Source organism: Phacochoerus africanus, chromosome 1 (genome assembly GCF_016906955.1).
Source record: "Phacochoerus africanus isolate WHEZ1 chromosome 1, ROS_Pafr_v1, whole genome shotgun sequence".
NCBI lineage: Eukaryota > Metazoa > Chordata > Mammalia > Artiodactyla > Suidae > Phacochoerus > Phacochoerus africanus.
In genome coordinates, this window is record NC_062544.1 from 62,168,866 (window position 1) to 62,187,917 (window position 19,052).

At 47.1% G+C, this 19,052-nt stretch overlaps 1 protein-coding gene across 4 annotated transcripts in view; it reads right to left on the minus strand.

The window, feature by feature from the left end:
• PDZD2 (PDZ domain containing 2) overlaps positions 1 to 16,312 on the minus strand; it is a 417,701-nt gene extending 401,389 nt beyond the window's left edge. For 3 of the 4 annotated variants that reach the window (XM_047767605.1, XM_047767596.1, XM_047767566.1), the window contains exon 1: positions 16,196 to 16,305. The gene's annotated coding sequence lies outside the window, so the exon portion shown is untranslated. Of the gene's footprint in view, positions 1 to 16,195 lie in introns of all 4 variants that reach the window. The other variant, XM_047767572.1, reaches the window with a different exon arrangement.
• Positions 16,313 to 19,052: the final 2,740 nt, after the last annotated feature.

Below are 19,052 nucleotides of genomic sequence, written 5' to 3' on the forward strand. Positions count from 1 at the left end.
AGAATGTGCCAGGCAGTGTGTGTGCCAGACGCTCTGGAAGAGGCTGCCAGCTAGAGGGTGAGGAGAAATACTCCTCCAAGGGAGAGTGAGACTTTGCCTGGGTCTTAGGGGGTGGACAGAATTGAGCCAACAAGTGAGTAGAGGGGTGTTCAGGTGGAGGGTATGAAACAAATGCATAGAGCCCATGAGGATAAAAGCAGGTAAGTGGATCCAAATCCCTTCTCACTTTTCATATACAGTCATGGGACATCAATTCCAAGATCCCTGTGGCTATCTAAATCAGAGGATGCTCAAGTCCCTTGTATAAAATGATGTAGTATTTGCATATAACCTATGCATATCCTTCCTTATACTTTAAATCATCTCTAGATTACTTATAGTACCCAATACAATGTAAATGGTTGTGAATACAATGTAAATACTGACAAATTCAAGTTTTGCTTTTTGGAACTTTCTGGAATATTTCCCCGAAATATTTTCCATCAGCGGTTGGCTGAATCTGCAGATGCAGAACCTGTGGATACACAGACATCAAGGGCTGACTGTATTTAAAGAGAAAAACTGGCTCTTCAATGAGGAAATTAAAGAAAACACTTGACCTTACAGTAGGAGGTCCACGCCTCCCAGGCAGAGTTCAGCCAAGGTCAGGCAGGGATGAACGTCCACTACATTCACTCTAACATGATGCTCTGATGAAAACCCAAATATCCTATTACACACAGCACAAATTTCATCAAAAGTATCCCCTGAAATTTAAGTTTGGAAACTAATGGATTTTCTAAGAATGCAACAACATAGGCCACAGAGGTAAAATCCCAAGAAAGAAAAAATAAACAAATAGGGGTTTGAAACCCTGGCTCTACTTAGAACTACCTAGGAAACATTCAGAAGATACCAATGCTTGTGCTTGTCCTACCAATTACATCACAATCCCCGAGGCATCGACATTGAAATTTAAAATACCAGTGACTCTACTTCATTCTCCCTACAAATTGTTTTCTGAGCGTCTGCTGTATGCCAAACCTTGTAAGTGTTGAAGATAGAAGAGTGACTCAAATAGATGCCCCCCTCCAAAAAAAAAAAAAAATACTCTCATAAATTTTACATTGCAGCGGGGCAGAGCAGGCAGAAAAGCAAATTAAGTCAGTAACATATACATGCTTAAAAACTGACAAGGTGCTAAGGAAAAAATAAAGCTGCGAAGGGGATATGAAATCTCAAGCTCGAGCAGGGTGGCACGGAAGACTTCACCGAAAGTGACATATGAACTGAGATCTGAAGGAAGCAGCAACTCAGCCACATGAAAGAACATGTCAAGCAGAGGGAATGGCAGGTGCGGTGGCCCTGAGGCAGAAGTGTGCCCATGTGGCATGTGGCTTGAGCTGAGAGGGAGAGTTCTAGAGATGGGGTCAGAGAGGGAGGGGAAGACGGGAGGGAAGTTAGGTAGTGAGTTTTTGCCTTTTACACTGGGTGAGATGGGAAGCTATGGGAAAGTTTGCACAGAGAAGTGACATGCTCTGATTTACATGTTACTGGGATCACTCAGGCAGTTCTGCGCAGAATATGCTACGGGGGAAAAGGGAAGAGGTAGCAATTGAGCAATTCCTAAAATAATCCAATTAAGAGATGAGGACACTGGGGATAAAGAGAGGCAATGAACCACGGTCAGAATCTGGGAATATTCTGATAAACCAGAGACAAAGCATCTGGAAGGGGCAGGGATGGACATCAGGAATTTAGATGTTAAAGTTTGAGATCACCGTTAGCAGAGAAGTCAAGTAGATGATTCTACATGCAAGTGGTACAAGAAGGAGATACACTGGTATGAATGCTTGGCTGATGGATGGTAGGTAAAGCCAGGACAGCAATGACATTACAGATAGTAATCACAGAAAGACAAGACAAGAAATGCAAGTATTGAGTCCTGGGCCCTTCAGCTATGAGAGATCAGGGAGAAGAGAAGGCAGTCAAGAAAACTGAGAAGGAACACCAGCTAGTGAGCAAGGTGCCATACTGTCTGTACATTATGGTGTCCAGAGAGCCAAGGGAAGGATGCATTTCAAGGATAAGGCAGAGATGTGCATCAAACACTTTAAAAGAGCATGGAAAGGAGTTCCCGTGGTGGCTCAGTGGTTAACGAATCTGACTAGGAACCACAAGGTTGCAGGTTCGATCCCTGACCTTGCTCAGTGGGTTAAGGATCTGGCGTTGCCGTGAGCTGTGGTGTAGGTTGCAGACGCGGCTCGGATCCCACGTTGCTGTGGCTCTGGCATAGGCCGGTGGCTATGGCTCCGATTAGACCCCTAGCCTGGGAACCTCCATATGCCTTGGGAGCAACCCAAGAAATGGTAAAAAAAAAAAAAAGACAAAAAATAAATAATAAATAAATAAATAAATAAAAGAGCATGGAAAAGGCTCAGAATCAGTCCTTAGGTTTAGCAATGTAGACATCATTAGTGATCGTGATGAAAGCAGTTTGTGATGTTCGGCAAGGTGGTGAATCACTTCTCTAGGAGGTCCTATTCCTGGACACAGCTTAAAGCATATTGGATGTCTGTCTTCCCTAATAGAGTATAAGAGTCTAGCACACAGCAAGTCTCTATCTGATTTACTGAAGAAATGACTGGGGCTATATAAGTGTGATGTTCATGAAAACATCTAAAATGATCAAAATGTAAAAAGGAAATCTTTCCATTTGGAACAATACTGTTGATGGAAGGATAACTATTAAGAAACTTGCATCAGAAGACTCATCTTGGAGTTCCCGTCCTGCGCAGTTCCAACTAGGAACTATGAGGTTACAGGTTTGATCCCTGGCCTCACTCAGTGGGTTATGGATCCAGCATTGCCATGAGCTGTGGTGTAGGTCACAGACGCAGCTCAGATCCCGAATTGCTGTGGCTGTGGTGTAGGCTGGCAGCTGTAGCTCCGATTAGACCCCTAGCGTGGGAACCTCCATATGCCACAGGTGCAGCGCTAAAAAGACAAAAAAAGACTCATCTTCCCATACATCTTAAATCATGACTAGCACTGTCTCAGATTTCCTAGCTCCCCATTAGATGATATGTTTCTGAGGGACAGGACCATTTCAGACTTCAAGGATTTTCACAGGTTTGCTGTAAGGAAGACCCAAAGTTTATAGTCCAGATTCATCTCCCCACTTGGACATGCTGGTCAGACACTAGTGTCGTTCATTTAAAAATCTTTCATGAAGGATCTACTATGGTCCAGCATTGCACTAGGTGCTTGAGTCACAGCAGCAAATGGGACATGGTTTCTGCCTGGAGGAACCTTCCAGTCTAGTGTTTCCGAACTAACACTGACATCAACTCAAGAAGTGGTTCTGGCTTCACTTTGGGTTGCAGTTCACATTCCCAACCAAAGCCACAGATGATGGAGCACAATGTGACATGGTCCAGATTTCCCTAAGCCTGGATATATATCTATGAGGAAATACACCAAGGCAGTTCTTAGCCAGTTCCAAGTCTCCAGCAAAAGCAAGGCTCAGGAAGCTCAGCATGTTTTTTTTTTTTTTTTTTTTAATTTTTTTAGGGCTACACTCGTGGCATATGGAGGTTCCCAGGCTAGGGGTCAAATTGTAGCTGTAGCTGCTGGCCTACACTATGCCACAGCCACAGCAACGTCAGATCCGAGCCATGTCTTTGACATACACCACAGCTCACAACAGTGTAGGATCCTTAACCCACTGAGCAAGGCCAGGGATTGAACCTACCTCCCCATGGTTGCTGGTCAGATTTGTTTCTGCTGATCCATGATGGGAACTCCTGTTCTTGAAGCTATGCTTTCTCTGCTGTTTCTCCCCCATCCCAAAAGACAGTTAAATAATTTGAGGGGTTTGATAATTCAAGGCAATCTGAATTTTTATTTATTTTCATTGCCCATGCATTGAATATGAAATGCATATACTTTTTTTTTTTTTTGGTCTTTTTGCTATTTCTTGGGCCGATCCCGCGGCATATGGAGGTTCCCAGGCTAGGGGTCTAATTGGAGCTGTAGCCACCCGCATACGCCAGAGCCACAGAAACGCGGGATCCGAGCCGTCTGCAACCTACACCACAGCTCACGGCAACGCCGGATCCTTAACCCACTGAGCAAGGCCAGGGATCGAACCTGCAACCTCATGGTTCCTAGTCGGATTCGTTAACCACTGCGCCACGACGAGAACTCCAAATGAAATGCGTATACATTTTTTTCTGTACTTCTCTTGTATGTACTAAATAAATATTAGTTGGATGAAAAAGGGGAAAAAAAGTTGGTTTGCAGCAGCGAGAACAACGTACAAACTCTAGGAAAGAACTGAGCATGGTTAGTTATACTGCCTCCTTCAAATGTCTGCTGAGCTTTCCCAATTTTCAGTGGTTTTATGAGAAGCTACCTCCTTCCTATCTGCATTGTTAGCAACATTTTCATGCTGTGTCAAGGTGGAGATGGGGAGTAGCGGGTGAGAAAGATTTATAAGAAATACTAAAGTCCAACTGTCCCAGCGTGCAGATTCCAACATGGATTATAACCATGGGCAACCATGGGAATCCAGAAGTATTCTTTGACCCAGCAAATGAGAGCTCTGGTGGGTGGTGATATTCCCCATGAGAATAGCATGTACACTTCCACCTGGGCTCCACTGTGACTACCCACCTGTCTGTTAGCAGAAACAATGAGCAGCTCCTCTTTGGATTATGATAAAAATAAAGGAGACTGCTAATGAGTGACATTTTACATGCGCAACCCTCCAGGCAAAGTTCTGGTTACCATAGCAAACCCCACTCATGACAGCAGAGGCAAAGCGCATGACGTATCAAATGGCCAGAGTTCTGCTCTCCCGCAGGAAAGCAGCTATACTTGCCAGATACACTCATCAGCCACTAGAGCCCTTTCTCCAAATAAAAGCCCAACCTACAGTTGTGGGTCTTGGCCATTCTCACAATTACTATTTGCCTGAAAGAGTAGCTTTCTGTCTGATGTGTACTTATCAGGATGGAACTTATTTTTAAAAAGAGGTCCAAGAGCAGGGAAGGAAACAAATAGCTGCTTTCTCATTTTCCCCAGTCTGCAACATTGGCAGAAGTTCCTTTGAGCCCCACATCTGGCAAGAACCTCTCCTTTGGCTTCTTCCATGACTGGCTCAAAGCTGGTGACAGAGAAATAGACCAGGGTTTTAGCAAAACCCAGTGCACAGGAGCTTGCCGTCAACTAATCTAAAAACAAGGGTCCATGTTCTCATTCTAGGGTTCTATCAACAGAGAGGAGACAGGGAGGCAGGAAAAAAATATATAGAAAAGTATTGGTATGTAAGGAAAACCAGGAAGAAGAAGATGTCAGGGTTTCTTATGAATGCAAACAAATTCTACCTTTGCATTCTCTCTAGAGAGATGATCAGGCTGGAACCTGGTCATTCTGCCTTTCTTATAAGCATTCAAGAAAGACGGTTTAAACCATTAAGTCTCCAGATGGATCAGAAAAAGTCTTGAGCCCAAATACCCAAGTGAAAAAAAATAGAAATGAATTTTTTTGTTTGTTTAGGGCTACACCCATGGCATATGGAAGTTCCCAGGCTAGAGGGTCTAAATGGAGCTGTAGCTGCTGGCCTGCACCACAGTTCACAGCAACACCTGATCCTTTACCCACTGAGTGAGGTCAGGGTCAACTTGCAGCAAAGGGCCTGAATCATATTCAAATGGCAACCCCAGGTTTAAGCGACACAGTGACATGACTTGATATGTGTTTTGAAAAGACTCCTCTAGCTGCTCTGAGGAGGAAGGACTAAGGCTCAAGAGTACTCTCAGAAGGCCCGGTTAGAGGATCACCACAGCAGGGGTACAAGGACAACCTCAACTGGAGGGGGGGGCCTCCATGGAAGTGGGGAGAAGGAGGGGGGATACTGGAGGAGGAGCCAACAGCACTTACAGACTTAGCTGCTGAGTATGAGGAAAAGAGATAAGTGAGGAAAAGAGAAAATTAGTGAGGTAAAGAGGGGTTTCTAAGTTTGGGGAATGAATCTTTAGGTGGTGTCACTGACTGAGATGGGAAAAGAAGGAAAGAATTAGCATAAAAATATCAAGGCTTCCCTTTCAATCATGCTAGGGCTTAGGCATCCATTCTACAACCACATGAGGATGTCAAACTGGCAATGAGTCTGGAAGTCAGTGAGAGCTAGACACAGAAATTTGGGAGGCAACAGCACACAGATGGTAGGAAAAGCCCTGGGGTAGATGAGATCTCTGTAGGAGGGAGAAGAGCTAGAGAAGAGAACCCAAGGGCAAGTCCTGGGGCCACGTCAGAAAATAATGAATATCAGTTGATGCTGGTATAATATTCAGTACCCTGGGAAGGAGAGTGTTGGCCAGTCACTGTTATCAGCATTTTTTCATTTTTTTTTTTTTTGGCTGCCCCACGGCATATGGAGCTCCCGGGCCAGGGATCAGATCTGAGTCGAGCTTTGAACTAAGCTGCAGCTGTGGCTATGCCAGATCCTTAACCCACTGTGCCAGGCTGGGGATTAAACCCAGCGTCCCAGCACTCCAGAGTCACTGCTGATCCCATTGTGCCACAGCATTAACTCCTTCTCTTTTTCTTTTTCCTTTTTTTTTTCTTGGCATCTTTTTATCCATCTATCTACCCACCCATCCTGCCACTCATTCACACCAGAAGCAATCAGAGCACATTCCTGAGAGGTAGTGGAGATGACAGGTCGTCCCCAACTTATGATGGTTTGCCCTACAATCTTCAACCTTACGATCATGCAAAAGTGATACATGGTTAGTCAAAACCATACTTCAGATTTTGAATTTTGATCTTTTCCCAGGCTAGCGATGGGCGGTTACAACACTCTCTTGAGATGTTGGGCAGTGGCCGTGAGCTCCCATCAGCCACATGACCACGAGGGTGAACAAGTGAACACCTGATGTGCTTATGACCATTCTGCACCCAGACAACCATTCTGACATTCACCTTCAGTTCAGTATCCAGTAATCCATGAGATATTCTACACTTTATTATAAAATCGACTTTGTGTTAAATGATTTTGCTCATCTGGTAGGCTAAGGTAAGTGTTTTGAGCGCATTTAAGGTAGGTGAGACTAAGCTATGATGTTTGGTACATGAGATATTAAATGCATTTCTGACTTAGGATATTTGCTGTTTATGATGAGTATTACTACTGTGAGTATATTATGATACGTAATGCATTGTAAATGGAAAAAGATCTGTAGTTCAAGAACACACGCTCTGGAGTCCCCGTCATGGCACAGTGGTTAACAAATTCGACTAGGAACCATGAGGTTGCGGGTTTGATCCCTGGCCTTGCTCAGTGGGTTAAGGATCTGGCGTTGCCGTGAGCTGTGGTGTAGGTCGCAGATGTGGCTCAGATCCTGCGTTGCTGTGGCTCTGGCGTAGGCCAGCAGCTACAGCTCCGATTCGACCCCTAGCCTGGGAACCTCCATATGCCGTGGGAGTGGCCCTAGAAAAGGTAAAAAGACAAAAAAAAAAAAAAAAGAACACACGCTCTGGAGCCACACTGCTCACCTTAAATCCCAGCTCCACAAGCTCCTGTAACCTTGAAGAATTTGCTTAACCACAACCCATCCCTATTTCTCCATCTGCAAAAGGGTACATAAATGGGTTAAATGGTAGCTTCAGAAAAGATACATTCACATGCTGGTACCTGTGACTATGACCTTATCTGCAGATGTAATTAAATTAAGGATCTTCAGATGAGATCATCATGAATTATCCAGGTGGCCCTAAATCCAATGACAAGTGTCCTTACAGGGGACAAGTTAAATAGAGACACATTCAATAGAGGAAAGGGAGGACAAGAGTAGACAGAGGAAAAGATGACACAAAGACAGAGATGGGGACTGGAGTGAAACAGCCACAAGGAGGCTGCAAGAGGCAAGGAAGGCTTCTTCCCTAGAGCCTCCAGAGGGAACACGGCCCTGCCAACACTCGGTTTCAGGCATCTGACCTCCAGAACTATGAGAGAATATGTCTTTGCTGCTCTAAGCCACCAAGTTTGTGATCATTTATTTTTTAAATTTACTTCTTTATTTTTTTTTGGCTGCACCTCGGGCATATGGAGGTTCCCAGGCTAGAGGTTGAATTGGAGCTGCACCTGCCAACCTACGCCACAGCTACACCAGAACCGATGCCACAGTTTTTGGCAATGCCAGATCCTTAACCTGAGTGAGGCCAGAAATTGACTGGTATCCTCATGGATACCAGTCAGGTTCTTAACCTGCTGAGCCACAACAGGAACTCCAAGTGGTCATTTCTTAGATCAACCTTAGGAAACAAACATGGGGGTAAGAACAGCATGCAGCTCATCAGATGGTTATGAGAATTAAATTCACTAATACGTGTAAAGTATCTAGAACACTGTCTGCTGAGTAGGGAATAAGCACTTTAATTTCTCCCCATGTCCTAAACATTGTGCCGGATCCTGAAGAGTGAGGAGGCAGCAGGGAGGCCAATCGCCTTCAGAAATCTCTACAGACTGGCGGTGCCCAGGACCCTGAGCAGGCGAGGGGCCAGAAGGTGGGAAGCAGGTGCTGGTGCTTGTATGACTCCCAGGTGCCAGAAACTGCTGAACGCTGCCCCCAGCAGCCACCGATAAAAAATCAATAAGCCTTCCATCTGCTGGGGTTTTTAAAGACCAGTAGGAGGGCCAGAGAGGGGTTACTATAACCCTTCACGGTACCTTCCCCGTCGTCCCCCCCACCCCACCCCGCCCCATGCCTTCTCACTGCCTGCTCTCTCATGAGAATCTGGGCTGATGAGGACACTCCAAGCACATTAGCCTAATGATACTGGGAATAACGGGGACCAGGGCAGGGTAACAAGTGGAGAGTAGGCAGAGGAGAAGTGGAGGAAAACAACGCCAAATTTACATGCCGAGTGATTTTTGTAATAATATTTGCATGGCTTCTTTAGCCTTGGAAGTTAATTTTCTTCACCACGAGACCCATATAGCACAGCCTAGTTTTACCCAAATCTGTATAAAATACACTGTGTCAGAGTTCCCACTGTGGCTCAGCAGTTATGAACCCGACTCGTGTCCACGACGAGGATGCCAGTTCGATCCCAGGTCTCACTCAGTGGGTTAAGGAGCCAGCGTTGCCATGAGCTATGGTGTAGGCTGGCAGCTGCAGCTCTGATTCAACCCTTAGCCTGAGAACTTCCATATGCCTCAGATACAGCCCTAAAAAAGACAAAAATAAATAAATAAAAATTTTAAAAATAAAATAAAATAGAATTCACTGTGCCAAAATGGGGGAGGTGGGTAATCCAACTGAAACACACACAGTTGAAATCAGGCATTCTAGAAGGGTCCATTGGCTAGCACACAGAAATGTAAAGAGTGTATTGACACCATTCTCATCTTCATAGGTGTAAAATAAGAACTGTGCAAACACTAGGGGAGACTTTGTAATTATATTTGATCACCTGCATGCAAATATAAGTAGTGTCAGGAGCCACTTAATATTCTTCAAGGGTGAGGGCATTACTGGTGTTCAAACTTATCAATGCCAAGCCAAAATGGCATAGCAGAGAAGGAGTCTTGTGGAATACCAGACATCCAATGCCATCCCAGGATGTGTACACAGGACAAGCACGTTCACATTATAGGGCATCTGCAGAGTGCTGGCCTCTGGTGAAGGGGACAAAAGAGCAGGTGTTTTTTCATTCCACCTTCCCCCCATATATCACAAGATCTCCCTAGGTGTGACAGTAATCACACAGTGCCCCAGGCGATCAAGTCTCCAAGTACTGTCTCCCCTCCCACTACCTTTTTCTGGATGCCCAAAGGCCTCCCCTGAGAGGCAGCCCAATCCTCCCACCTTCTACTGAGAACATCTTGATCCATAATTACCCTCCCTGATCCGGCCCCCTTCCAGCACAACGAGTATTCCCAAGTAATCCCTCATCATGTAGGCTCAGCCAGGGAGCTGGTTTGGGATTGCACAGCTCTTAGGTATGGTAAGAAGCCTATTCTGCATTGCATCCATGCACCTTGATTTGCAGCAAAGCAGGATGAACATCCCTCAGAAGCCAGGATGACACAGTGTGTGTGCTCTCACCCGGATAATTCAGTTGAGGTAGCAGAGATAGCAAAAGTCAAATGCAGGCAAAGCCATATGCTAGAGGTGTTGGGTGTCGATACAAAGGAGATGGTGAGTGGCTCAGTCCAAATCCATTTCCACTCCCGCCAAAACCCTCAAGGGATCCAGTCTGGAGCATCATTCTATTAAGGGCTACATACACCATGAAAGCCCCTCCCTCAGGAGCCATTCAACCACCACAGATCCATCATGGAAAAGCCTAAATCTACTTCAACCTGAAGGCAAGGGATTGGATTATACTCCTTTGGGGGGATTTGCAAATCCTTCTGAGTATGTGATTTTTTTTTCTTTTCTTTCCTTTTCTTTTTTTAATCCTCATGTGGATAGCAAGGCATTCCAGGCTGCTTAAGGCAACAAAACTTTCCCTATCTCCTTGCCATAATTTCATCTAATGCTGGGACATTAGTGTGGGCAACATTAGTCCTCTTCCCTGTAAAGTGGATTCCCTAAACCTGCTTCTCTAAAACCCCTTCACATGTCCTAGAGCGCTTGATGAGCCCAGAAACACTTTAAAACCTAAAAACAAAGGATCCAAGAATAACGTAATCAGCCAGATGTTCAATGCTATCTGGTTTCATTAGACTGCTTCCTAAAGAGAGTTAATTCTGAAGTTTCTGATTTTCTACAAGTTAATAGCCCAGACACTGTTCACTCAGTGAATTGTGTAGGTAATGAAGCTCTCAGAATTCAAATTGTTTCCCAGCCCACTGAGAATGTGGGGTGGAGAAGATGTTATTGTCATCGGAGAGGGGCCACAGCCAGGGGCAGGCCTCTCCCCAGACCTGGCAGACTTAAAAGACAAATGCGTCTTCTCCAAACACTTAGTGCCTTAAAAAGCCATCTCCCGGCCTGGCCTCCTTATCCGTCCACAAAGGGCCTCTTCAACTACTGAGTTTTCAAACCATAAATGCTCCCAGTGTTTTCTTGAACACATTTGTAAATAGAATGCAGAGCCCTTCAGATCACAGGCAATTCAAGTCTGAATCAGATGCGCTACCTCGCTTCAAATCCTTTCTTTACCCAGAACTGCAGAACCCAGGGGAAATGTATTCTTCCCAAGTCTATCTTTTTTTCATTTCTAGAAGATGGATATTATGAGATCAAGGATTAGAACATTTTAAATGCCATAAAGGGATCTATCATTTTATATGGAACCTATGCATAAGCCCAAAGGAGAACAAAATCTAGACATGGACCATCCAGGTGGAAAAATAAATCAAGAATAATCTGAAAACATATTTTTATTCTTCTCTTTCCTTAAAAAACATTCTGCACATTTCCCCCAAATACTATATAATTTGGCACACATCTATTGAGTGTTTACTAAATCCAGTTAATGTTCATTTTCCTCCTCTCTTGATGAGTAAGTGAGAATATTTATCTAATCTTTCGAAATATAATGATAGATCCATTAATAAAACCAAGGGTGGACACAGATTTTTAATTCCTCCTCACCCACCTCCTTCCTGCACAGCTGTCACTGCAAGACAACAGTTCCCAGACCAGGCAACTGTAGATGTGACTCTAGCTCCAGTTGGACCAGAATGAGGTGAGTTCTCTGCTTTTCTGGGCCTCAGCTTCCTGGAATGCAGGAATTAGCAAGTCTGAATAGGCTGCTCCTTCCAAAAGCACTGAGGAGAAGGGAAGACTATCCAGAATCCCCCTGCTTTGCACCCTGGCACGCTGACCTTCGCATCAGAGAGGGCTGTGGTACATCTTTCACCCAGAGCGGAGAGAAAGCTTTGGTCAGTTCTACTGAAAAGCCCTGCCTTCTGCATACAACTGGCTGTCACTGACTTTGGCAAGAGGTTTATTCATTTCTCAACACACTCTCGTCAGGACTCACTACGTACCAGACAGTGTCACTGAGACACATGCATATCTCAGTACCTCTTTTTATTCCTGCTAAGAATAACCCTGGGAAGCAACTCTTCTACCAATTTGCACGCAAAGAAGCTGAGGCTCCAAAATTTCGAATAGATGATGATGCCAGTGAGACGTTCTCTGCACAGCGAGGATTCCAGCCAAAGTTCTGGACCCCAGTTCCACAATCCTTCCCATCTCTCTTGGCTGCCTCAGTCGCTGCCAGGAGCAAGGTTCACCCTCCTGGCCAGCAGCAGCCCTTCAGCCGATGCCCCCCAGGCTCCCAAGCCTCACATATGACGCTCCTGGCTGGCAGCAGGCTCCCTCCAGCGCCTTGCTCCACCTCTGCTTCCCTCCCATCTTCCAGGGGAGGCAGATGCCAGCTTTTGTCTTTCCCTGCACCTGCTCTCAGTGTCTCTGGTCTCTTCCCTTCCAAAAAACGCTTTGTCTAGTCTCCATTCTCTCCCACTTCTCTTCTGTTTACTAAACATGCCCCAAGGGGGAACTGGGGGACTCTCTTGAATAAACCATCCCACAATGCTACCACCTCCTCAAACTACTCTATTATTTTTAACTGGCACACTTCTGGATCCAGTGTCTACACCCTCCACTTCCACTGTCTTGTCAATCACCCTCTCCTTCGTCCCTTGCAACCTGGCTTTCCACAGCCAGCTTTTATAGATGCTGCTCTCAGCCTCGGCTGATGGCCTTTTCCCATCATCCTCCTGGGATACTGGCCCTTCTCAGACATTCCTATCTGCGCCTGTCCACCCACCTGCCTCAGAAGCCTGCCTGCCTAGCATCCTACTTGGTAGTGGGAACAGTTTTGAGGGCAGAAGAAAGAGGTTAAAAGCTGTCAAGGCTCCAGGTCTACCCTGTTAATGAGTCTGCCTCTCCTTGGGCTTGGTCCTGACCTCTTGTGGGTTTGTCTTCATTGGGGTGTTCCCCCTTGTAGATGGTGCGGAAAGAGGGACCTGGGGCCACCTTCCAGCAGGGACACTCCCCTCCCACCATAGTCTGAGTCACTTAGGCCCACATGATCTAGGCCAAGGGAGTATGCACAGCTGGGTGTCACCTTGTCCAGCCCACCAGCTCTGGAACTTCCAAGCCAAGGTTGGGACAACACCCTATAGGGCAAACAGCGGGTGCAAGGGAGTGGGGGGGCAGTGGTATCTAGAGTGTTGGCTGTCTCTCTTCCTGTCTAACTCAAGGAAGTTGGTGGGTAACTGGTCAAGGCCTTATCTGAACACAAATAGGATAGGGTCCTAAAGAAACAGACCCAGGCATCAGGATGAGATGCAAACGGGGCTCTGCAGAGCAATGGTCCAAAGGTAGGACTGTTTTAGGTCTCCTGGGAGAGGGAGAGGCAGAGAATTCACAGAGGAGGAGGGCCTGAGCTGCATCTTGAAGAATATAAAACAGTTCATCAGGAGGACCAGGGAAGAAAGGAAATTCCAGGACCTCACCGTTCCCACTACCACCCCAGAAGAATAGCATTGTAGAGGCTGAGAGGAAGAGCATCAGGAGCCCTGCAGCTTGTGTATGTGTTATCAGATACAGCAAAAAAGAAGTCTGGAGAGGGACGTAGGATTTGGAATTCATCCCACGGGTCCTGGGAGCTGCTGACAGGTTTTACAAGAAGAGGCAGTCAGTAGGCCTTGATGACTGATTAGATGTGGGAGGAGTCAAGCAAGAGAAGTCTGAAAGGATTTCTCCAGGTTTCTGGTCTGCTGCACATTAAAACTCCAAACTCCCTATTTCAGCCACCTGTGTGTTCAGCTCCTCACCTGCGGTTGACTTTTGATTCCTCCTCACTCCAAATCTAAGCAGCGCTCACACTTCAAGTCCATGTCTGATGAACCTTTCCTCTCTTCCAAGGCCACTGTCACCCACCAGCTCAGACCTCCATTACGTTCCTGCCCCTGATCTCATTAGAGTCACCTCACCAGGCTCCTCAGCACTCATCTCCCCATCCTCCTTACCAGAGATCAGACCAATCACCCTAAAGCACATAATTGACCATGACCATGACCATGACCATGCCTTGCTCTACCAGATGCAGAACTAAGTTCCTCCAGGTCCTCAGCTCAGCCTCTTCTTCTATCGAACCCCTGAGGGTCACAACCTTACCCACCTTAGGATCCACCTCTTAGCACCACCTTTTCTCCTGAGGTTCTCCTCCTCAAAGCCTTTGAGATCCTCTCAGTCAAAAGTGGTTTCTTTTCCCACCATATTCCCAAAATGTTGTATCTGGCTCACTTCTTCGGGTACTTTATTCATTAGCTCATTTCTTCATTCCTTCAACCAATAAACATAGGGTGCCCATACATGCCACACAGGGAGCCTCTTTCACCTGCGCACATCCCCAGGAACCTCCAAGCCTCTGTGCAAACCATGGGTACTCCAAAAATGGTTGAAATGAATAGAGGAATTATCATAAGTTTCCTTAAATAGAAAACTGCTTTAAGTGCATGCAAAATCGATTTCAATGATAGAGATTTAAAGTAGAATTTAATATTTTTCCAGGAGTATATTCACTTTGTCAAGGGAGGTGCATTTATATACTTTACATAGTTTTGATTCTTCCTCTCCCAGCACCTGCCATCCCCCTGCTCTCTCTCTCCACCAGCCCCACCCCTACCCCACCCCACCCCCACACTACATGGTTAGTTAGTTCCTGGGCTCATTCTAATGGAAGAAGGAATTGATGAAGATGGAACAGCTAAGGGTTTGTCCTGGGATAGTCTATTCTGCCCCCACAAGCAGCAGTCCCACACCACATCTGCCAACCTGTTTCTACTTGATCCCCATCTCAGCAGTCACAGACCAGAAAAGATGCCCAGTAGAAATACCAGGTCCCTAGAGCAAATCCAGAGCAGACGGAGTTGGGCAGGCCTGACTAAGGAATGTCTGTAAAAGCAGATCCAGAGTATCACTTTCTGCAGCCACACTCAGCAGCCACCTCCATCCTCATTTCTCAAGGGAAACACATCCACCCAGGGCACCCCACATCTGTGGGAGGCAAGAGGCCCTCGCAAGCTGCAAGAGACAGCCCCTGGCCCGCTCCACCTCCAGTCCCAGCGCACGTCTGCAGCTCTGGAATGCCCTCGTGCCTGCCATTCCAGTCTGCCACCAGCCTGTGCCAGACCTTGTCCTCTTCACACTCCGGTGTCTCTTATCAAGGTCTCGCGGGGCGGATCAGGGTTGCTGAGGACAGGGTTCTGGCAAACTCCAGCCAGGGACCCTGGACCCTCCCTCCCCCAACTCAGTTCAGCATTGCAGTAATATTACAGCCCAAAGACCTGGGAAGGCAACACAAATCCAAGAGATCGAGGGAAAGAGAAAAGAGAGAAGGCGCGGAGCGGGGGGTGGGGGGGGGGGGAAGCGGAGGTGACTGGACTTCAGAGGGAGAGGGGTAGAGCAGGATTTCCCCATCTCTCCGGCAGACGCCCGTAATCTCCCCAAAGATGCCCTTGCTCTTTGCGCGCCCTGCCCTCGCGCCGCAGGTCTCTTCTCCAAGCAGGAAGGGGCAAGAGATGAATAAGTGCCGGACGATGGATCCCAAGGCAGTACCTGAAGCCAGAACACCTGAGTACCTCTGCCCTGGAGGAGGGGACTAGCCGAGGGCCCAGAGATGGGGTTCCTGGGCGCGCACCGGGATAGGGGCTTCAGGCCCTGTCCTGAGTGTCACCAGCAGTGCGTCTCAGGTTGTCCCACTGTCCCTGGCCGCCTCTGTCGGGCCCTTTTCCCGCTGCCGCATGTTCCCCATCCCCCGCCGGATGCGCGGGGAGTTTGCGACGCCCAACGCGGGACCCGGGTTCAGAGCCCCTACTCACCGCCCTCCCAGGGCTGGGATTCCCGCACCTGGATTTGTCACTAAACTTTCCTAGTCGCACGGGGTTTCGGGGGTGGCACAGCTTCCCCTTAGCCCCCATCCATTCGAAGCCCCACGTTTCGGCTGCAGCCGGACAGTCGCTTCACCTGCACAGGGCTCGGCGGAGGCTACGGGTGCTCCTCGCGCTTTCGGACCGAGGCGCCGCCCGGCGGGTCCCCGCGCCGCTGCCGCCGCTGCTGCCACCGCGGGTGCCACTGCCGCGCCTGCCCGCAGCTGCAGCGCCGCGGTTCGCCCACAGCCACGGGAGGCGCAATCCCAGGCGCCCACGGCCCGGCGGGTCCCCGCAGCCGCCACTCACCTCGTCTTCCCACCCGGGGCCGCACGCACGGGCGCCGGGAGTCTGCTCCTCCGCCAGCTCTCCCAGCTGCGCGGCGCTGGGGATCCGCCGAGCCTCCAGGATGGGCGGGGATTCCCTCCCTCTGGTAGATTCGAGGGGCGGGAACTCCCTTCCTGGAGTGACAGGAACGGGGGGCGGGGATTCCCCTGCAGGAATGACAAGGTGGGCGGGGATTCCCCCGAGCTATGCACGCCAGAATCCCTCGGCGCGAACCGGGAGCCCTGGGGCGCTGGCTTCGGAAACCTGGGGATCCTGGGAGGGAAGGATCCAGGGAGATGGCAGCTCAGAATTTCCAGATGGCGGAGTTCGGGGCGCCATCTAGGTGGAAGACAGTGAGCTAGGGAACTGGAAGTTGCCTTTGCACAGCACTTTACAGAGCACTGAGAAAAATGTCTATTGCCTTTTAATACAAGAATGGAGCGGAGGAAATGAGGCAAGGACTAAGCCACCCCAAGCCACCCTTGGCTTCTGGTCTTTGGGATACCAAAGCTAATTTAACATTGGTATGAGAATTTCGAGGAACCTCTTGGCACCCAAGAGCTGTTTAATCCCCCAGTTAAACCCGTCAGAGAAATTCTCTGAGGCAGAGTCCCGGGGTCCCAGGGTGGTGGTTTTGGTCACTGTGAGAACCAGCCAAGAGGCCTTGCTGAGTAGACTGTGACAGCTAATGCCAATCGCCCTTGGCCTTGTTCCAGGTCACTCGAGGAACAGAAGCCTCAGGCTTTTCGGATTCCTCATTCCCGTGGATTTTCAGGAAGGTCCTCAAATATTTTGGGGTTTTTTTTTTGTTGTTTTTTTTTTTGTCATCCTTATGCTGCCTACCACAGGGAGAGGATGATAAGAACATAATAGGGAGACCGCATTGCTCTGCAAATTAAGCTCCCTTAAGAGGAAAAAGCTGGGCTTTTTCAAGTGCTAGCAGATAAGAGTAAAAATATATGAAAAATTACAAAACCTGAGATAATGAATAGCTGAATAATGCTTTTGACATTTTCTGCAGAGCAGTAATTGGAAATCTTTGGTTGAGGTGCGGGTATGGAGAAGGGGTGGGGCAGGGATCCGCTGCAGCTTTGCCCAGCAAGGCAATAAGCTCTGGTCTCTTGGAAGAAGAGACAGACATAAATCACCTGCACAGATTCTGCAGCATCAGGGGCCAGGGTGGTCCCAAGGCATTCTGAGATGGTGTTTTCAGCAGGGGTTGGGGTGGGGAAGGACTTGAATTCAGTTGTTCTTCAGCCTTTATTATTACTAGGTCACTGAGATCAATCTCTGCACAAATCCAAGCTTCCAGTATTACAAGCTATGCAGTCTTAGGCACCCAGAGTTTCTTTTCCTATCTGTACATAGAAAAAAAACAAAAAAACCTTCCACGCAGGAGTGTTGTAAGGATTAGCAGTAACATAGCTACTTAGCACAGCACTTAGGAGATGTTCAATAAAATGGCACCCTAACCCTAACCCTAAACCTAACCTCAAAATATATTGTTGGAACACCAAAAAAGAAATCCTAAAATCCAACAGGATGGGTGGTTTCTATTCAGTTCACATCCGCAGCCCTGTATTCCAGCAATGTCTTCCAATCACATGAGCCATAAAGAGGAAATCCCTGTCTCCTCTGCCTCTGTCCCCAGCACCTACCTCCTTCAGCACTCATTGGAAGTTTGCTGAAGAAATGAATGTGTTTCTTACCCAATCCATTCCCAATCACATCATTCCAGCCATGCCCTCCTAACCAGTCAATCCTGTTTCCTCTGCCAGAATGACACTCCTACCCTCCTGTGTCTGCTGAAATCCCAAAGACTTAAATGTCGCCTCTTCAGGGAAGTCTCGTCTGATCACTGGCACCAACATCAGGTTTTCTCTCTTCCATTAATCATTGCAATGAGAGCACTTTCTGCAAGTTGCTAATATCACCTTCGTCAGCTTGTATTAAGTTGTAGAAATCATAGTGTTCCCTCTCACACATTTCCAGCTTTTGAGTTCCTGGAGGTAACAGAATGTATATCTTATTATTGCGTTCTGAAAACCTAGCATGCCATAGTGACCGACTCAATAGCCACTCAATAAGTATTTGTTAAGTTAAAATGAATTGTTAAATATATCGATATATATGATGTGTTATACACGTTATACATAGGAATAAATATTATATAAGCATTTGCAATGTTTTGTCATCTGTCTCCTTCAGAACTGGCTCTGCTGACCAGCTTAAAATACGTACTTCTCATTTCAATCACTTTCATCTGATATTTTCCAGATAGTTTCTGGCAAGTTCTTGCCTGCTAATAATAGCTCACCTCTCACGGGGTCAATCAAACGGATGGAAATTTTGTTTTGCCCTTGCAGTCTTGCCAATTTGGAAAGCTCACGACTGAGGGCATTTATTTTCCAGTGTTTGAAGATCAAAATGTAAATCCTTTCTGCCCCCTTGTTAAATATTTAGTCACAGATTAGTACTTCTATCCAAGTTGCCATTTTCATTTATTGCTCACGATATACATGATGTGAAGGTGGAGGTTGGATATAGAAAATCTAAGGTTTAGGGACAAATGAAGATTAAAGTAATGAACCAGGGCCGGGGTGGGGTGGGGTGGAATGTATTATCCTGGGCTAAAGTTCTGTTATAGATAAGACAATGCAGCGTCCTTGAGTAGATCCAAGTTTTTTTTGTGTGTATTTGTCTTTTTAGGGGCTGCACCAGCGGCATATGGAGGTTCCCAGGCTAGGGGTCGAATCGGGAATTCCAATCTAAGTGGATTCTTAGGGACTATAGTGGCGTTTGGTTTACCTCTGAGCTTTCCCCCTCTGTGAACAAGAAT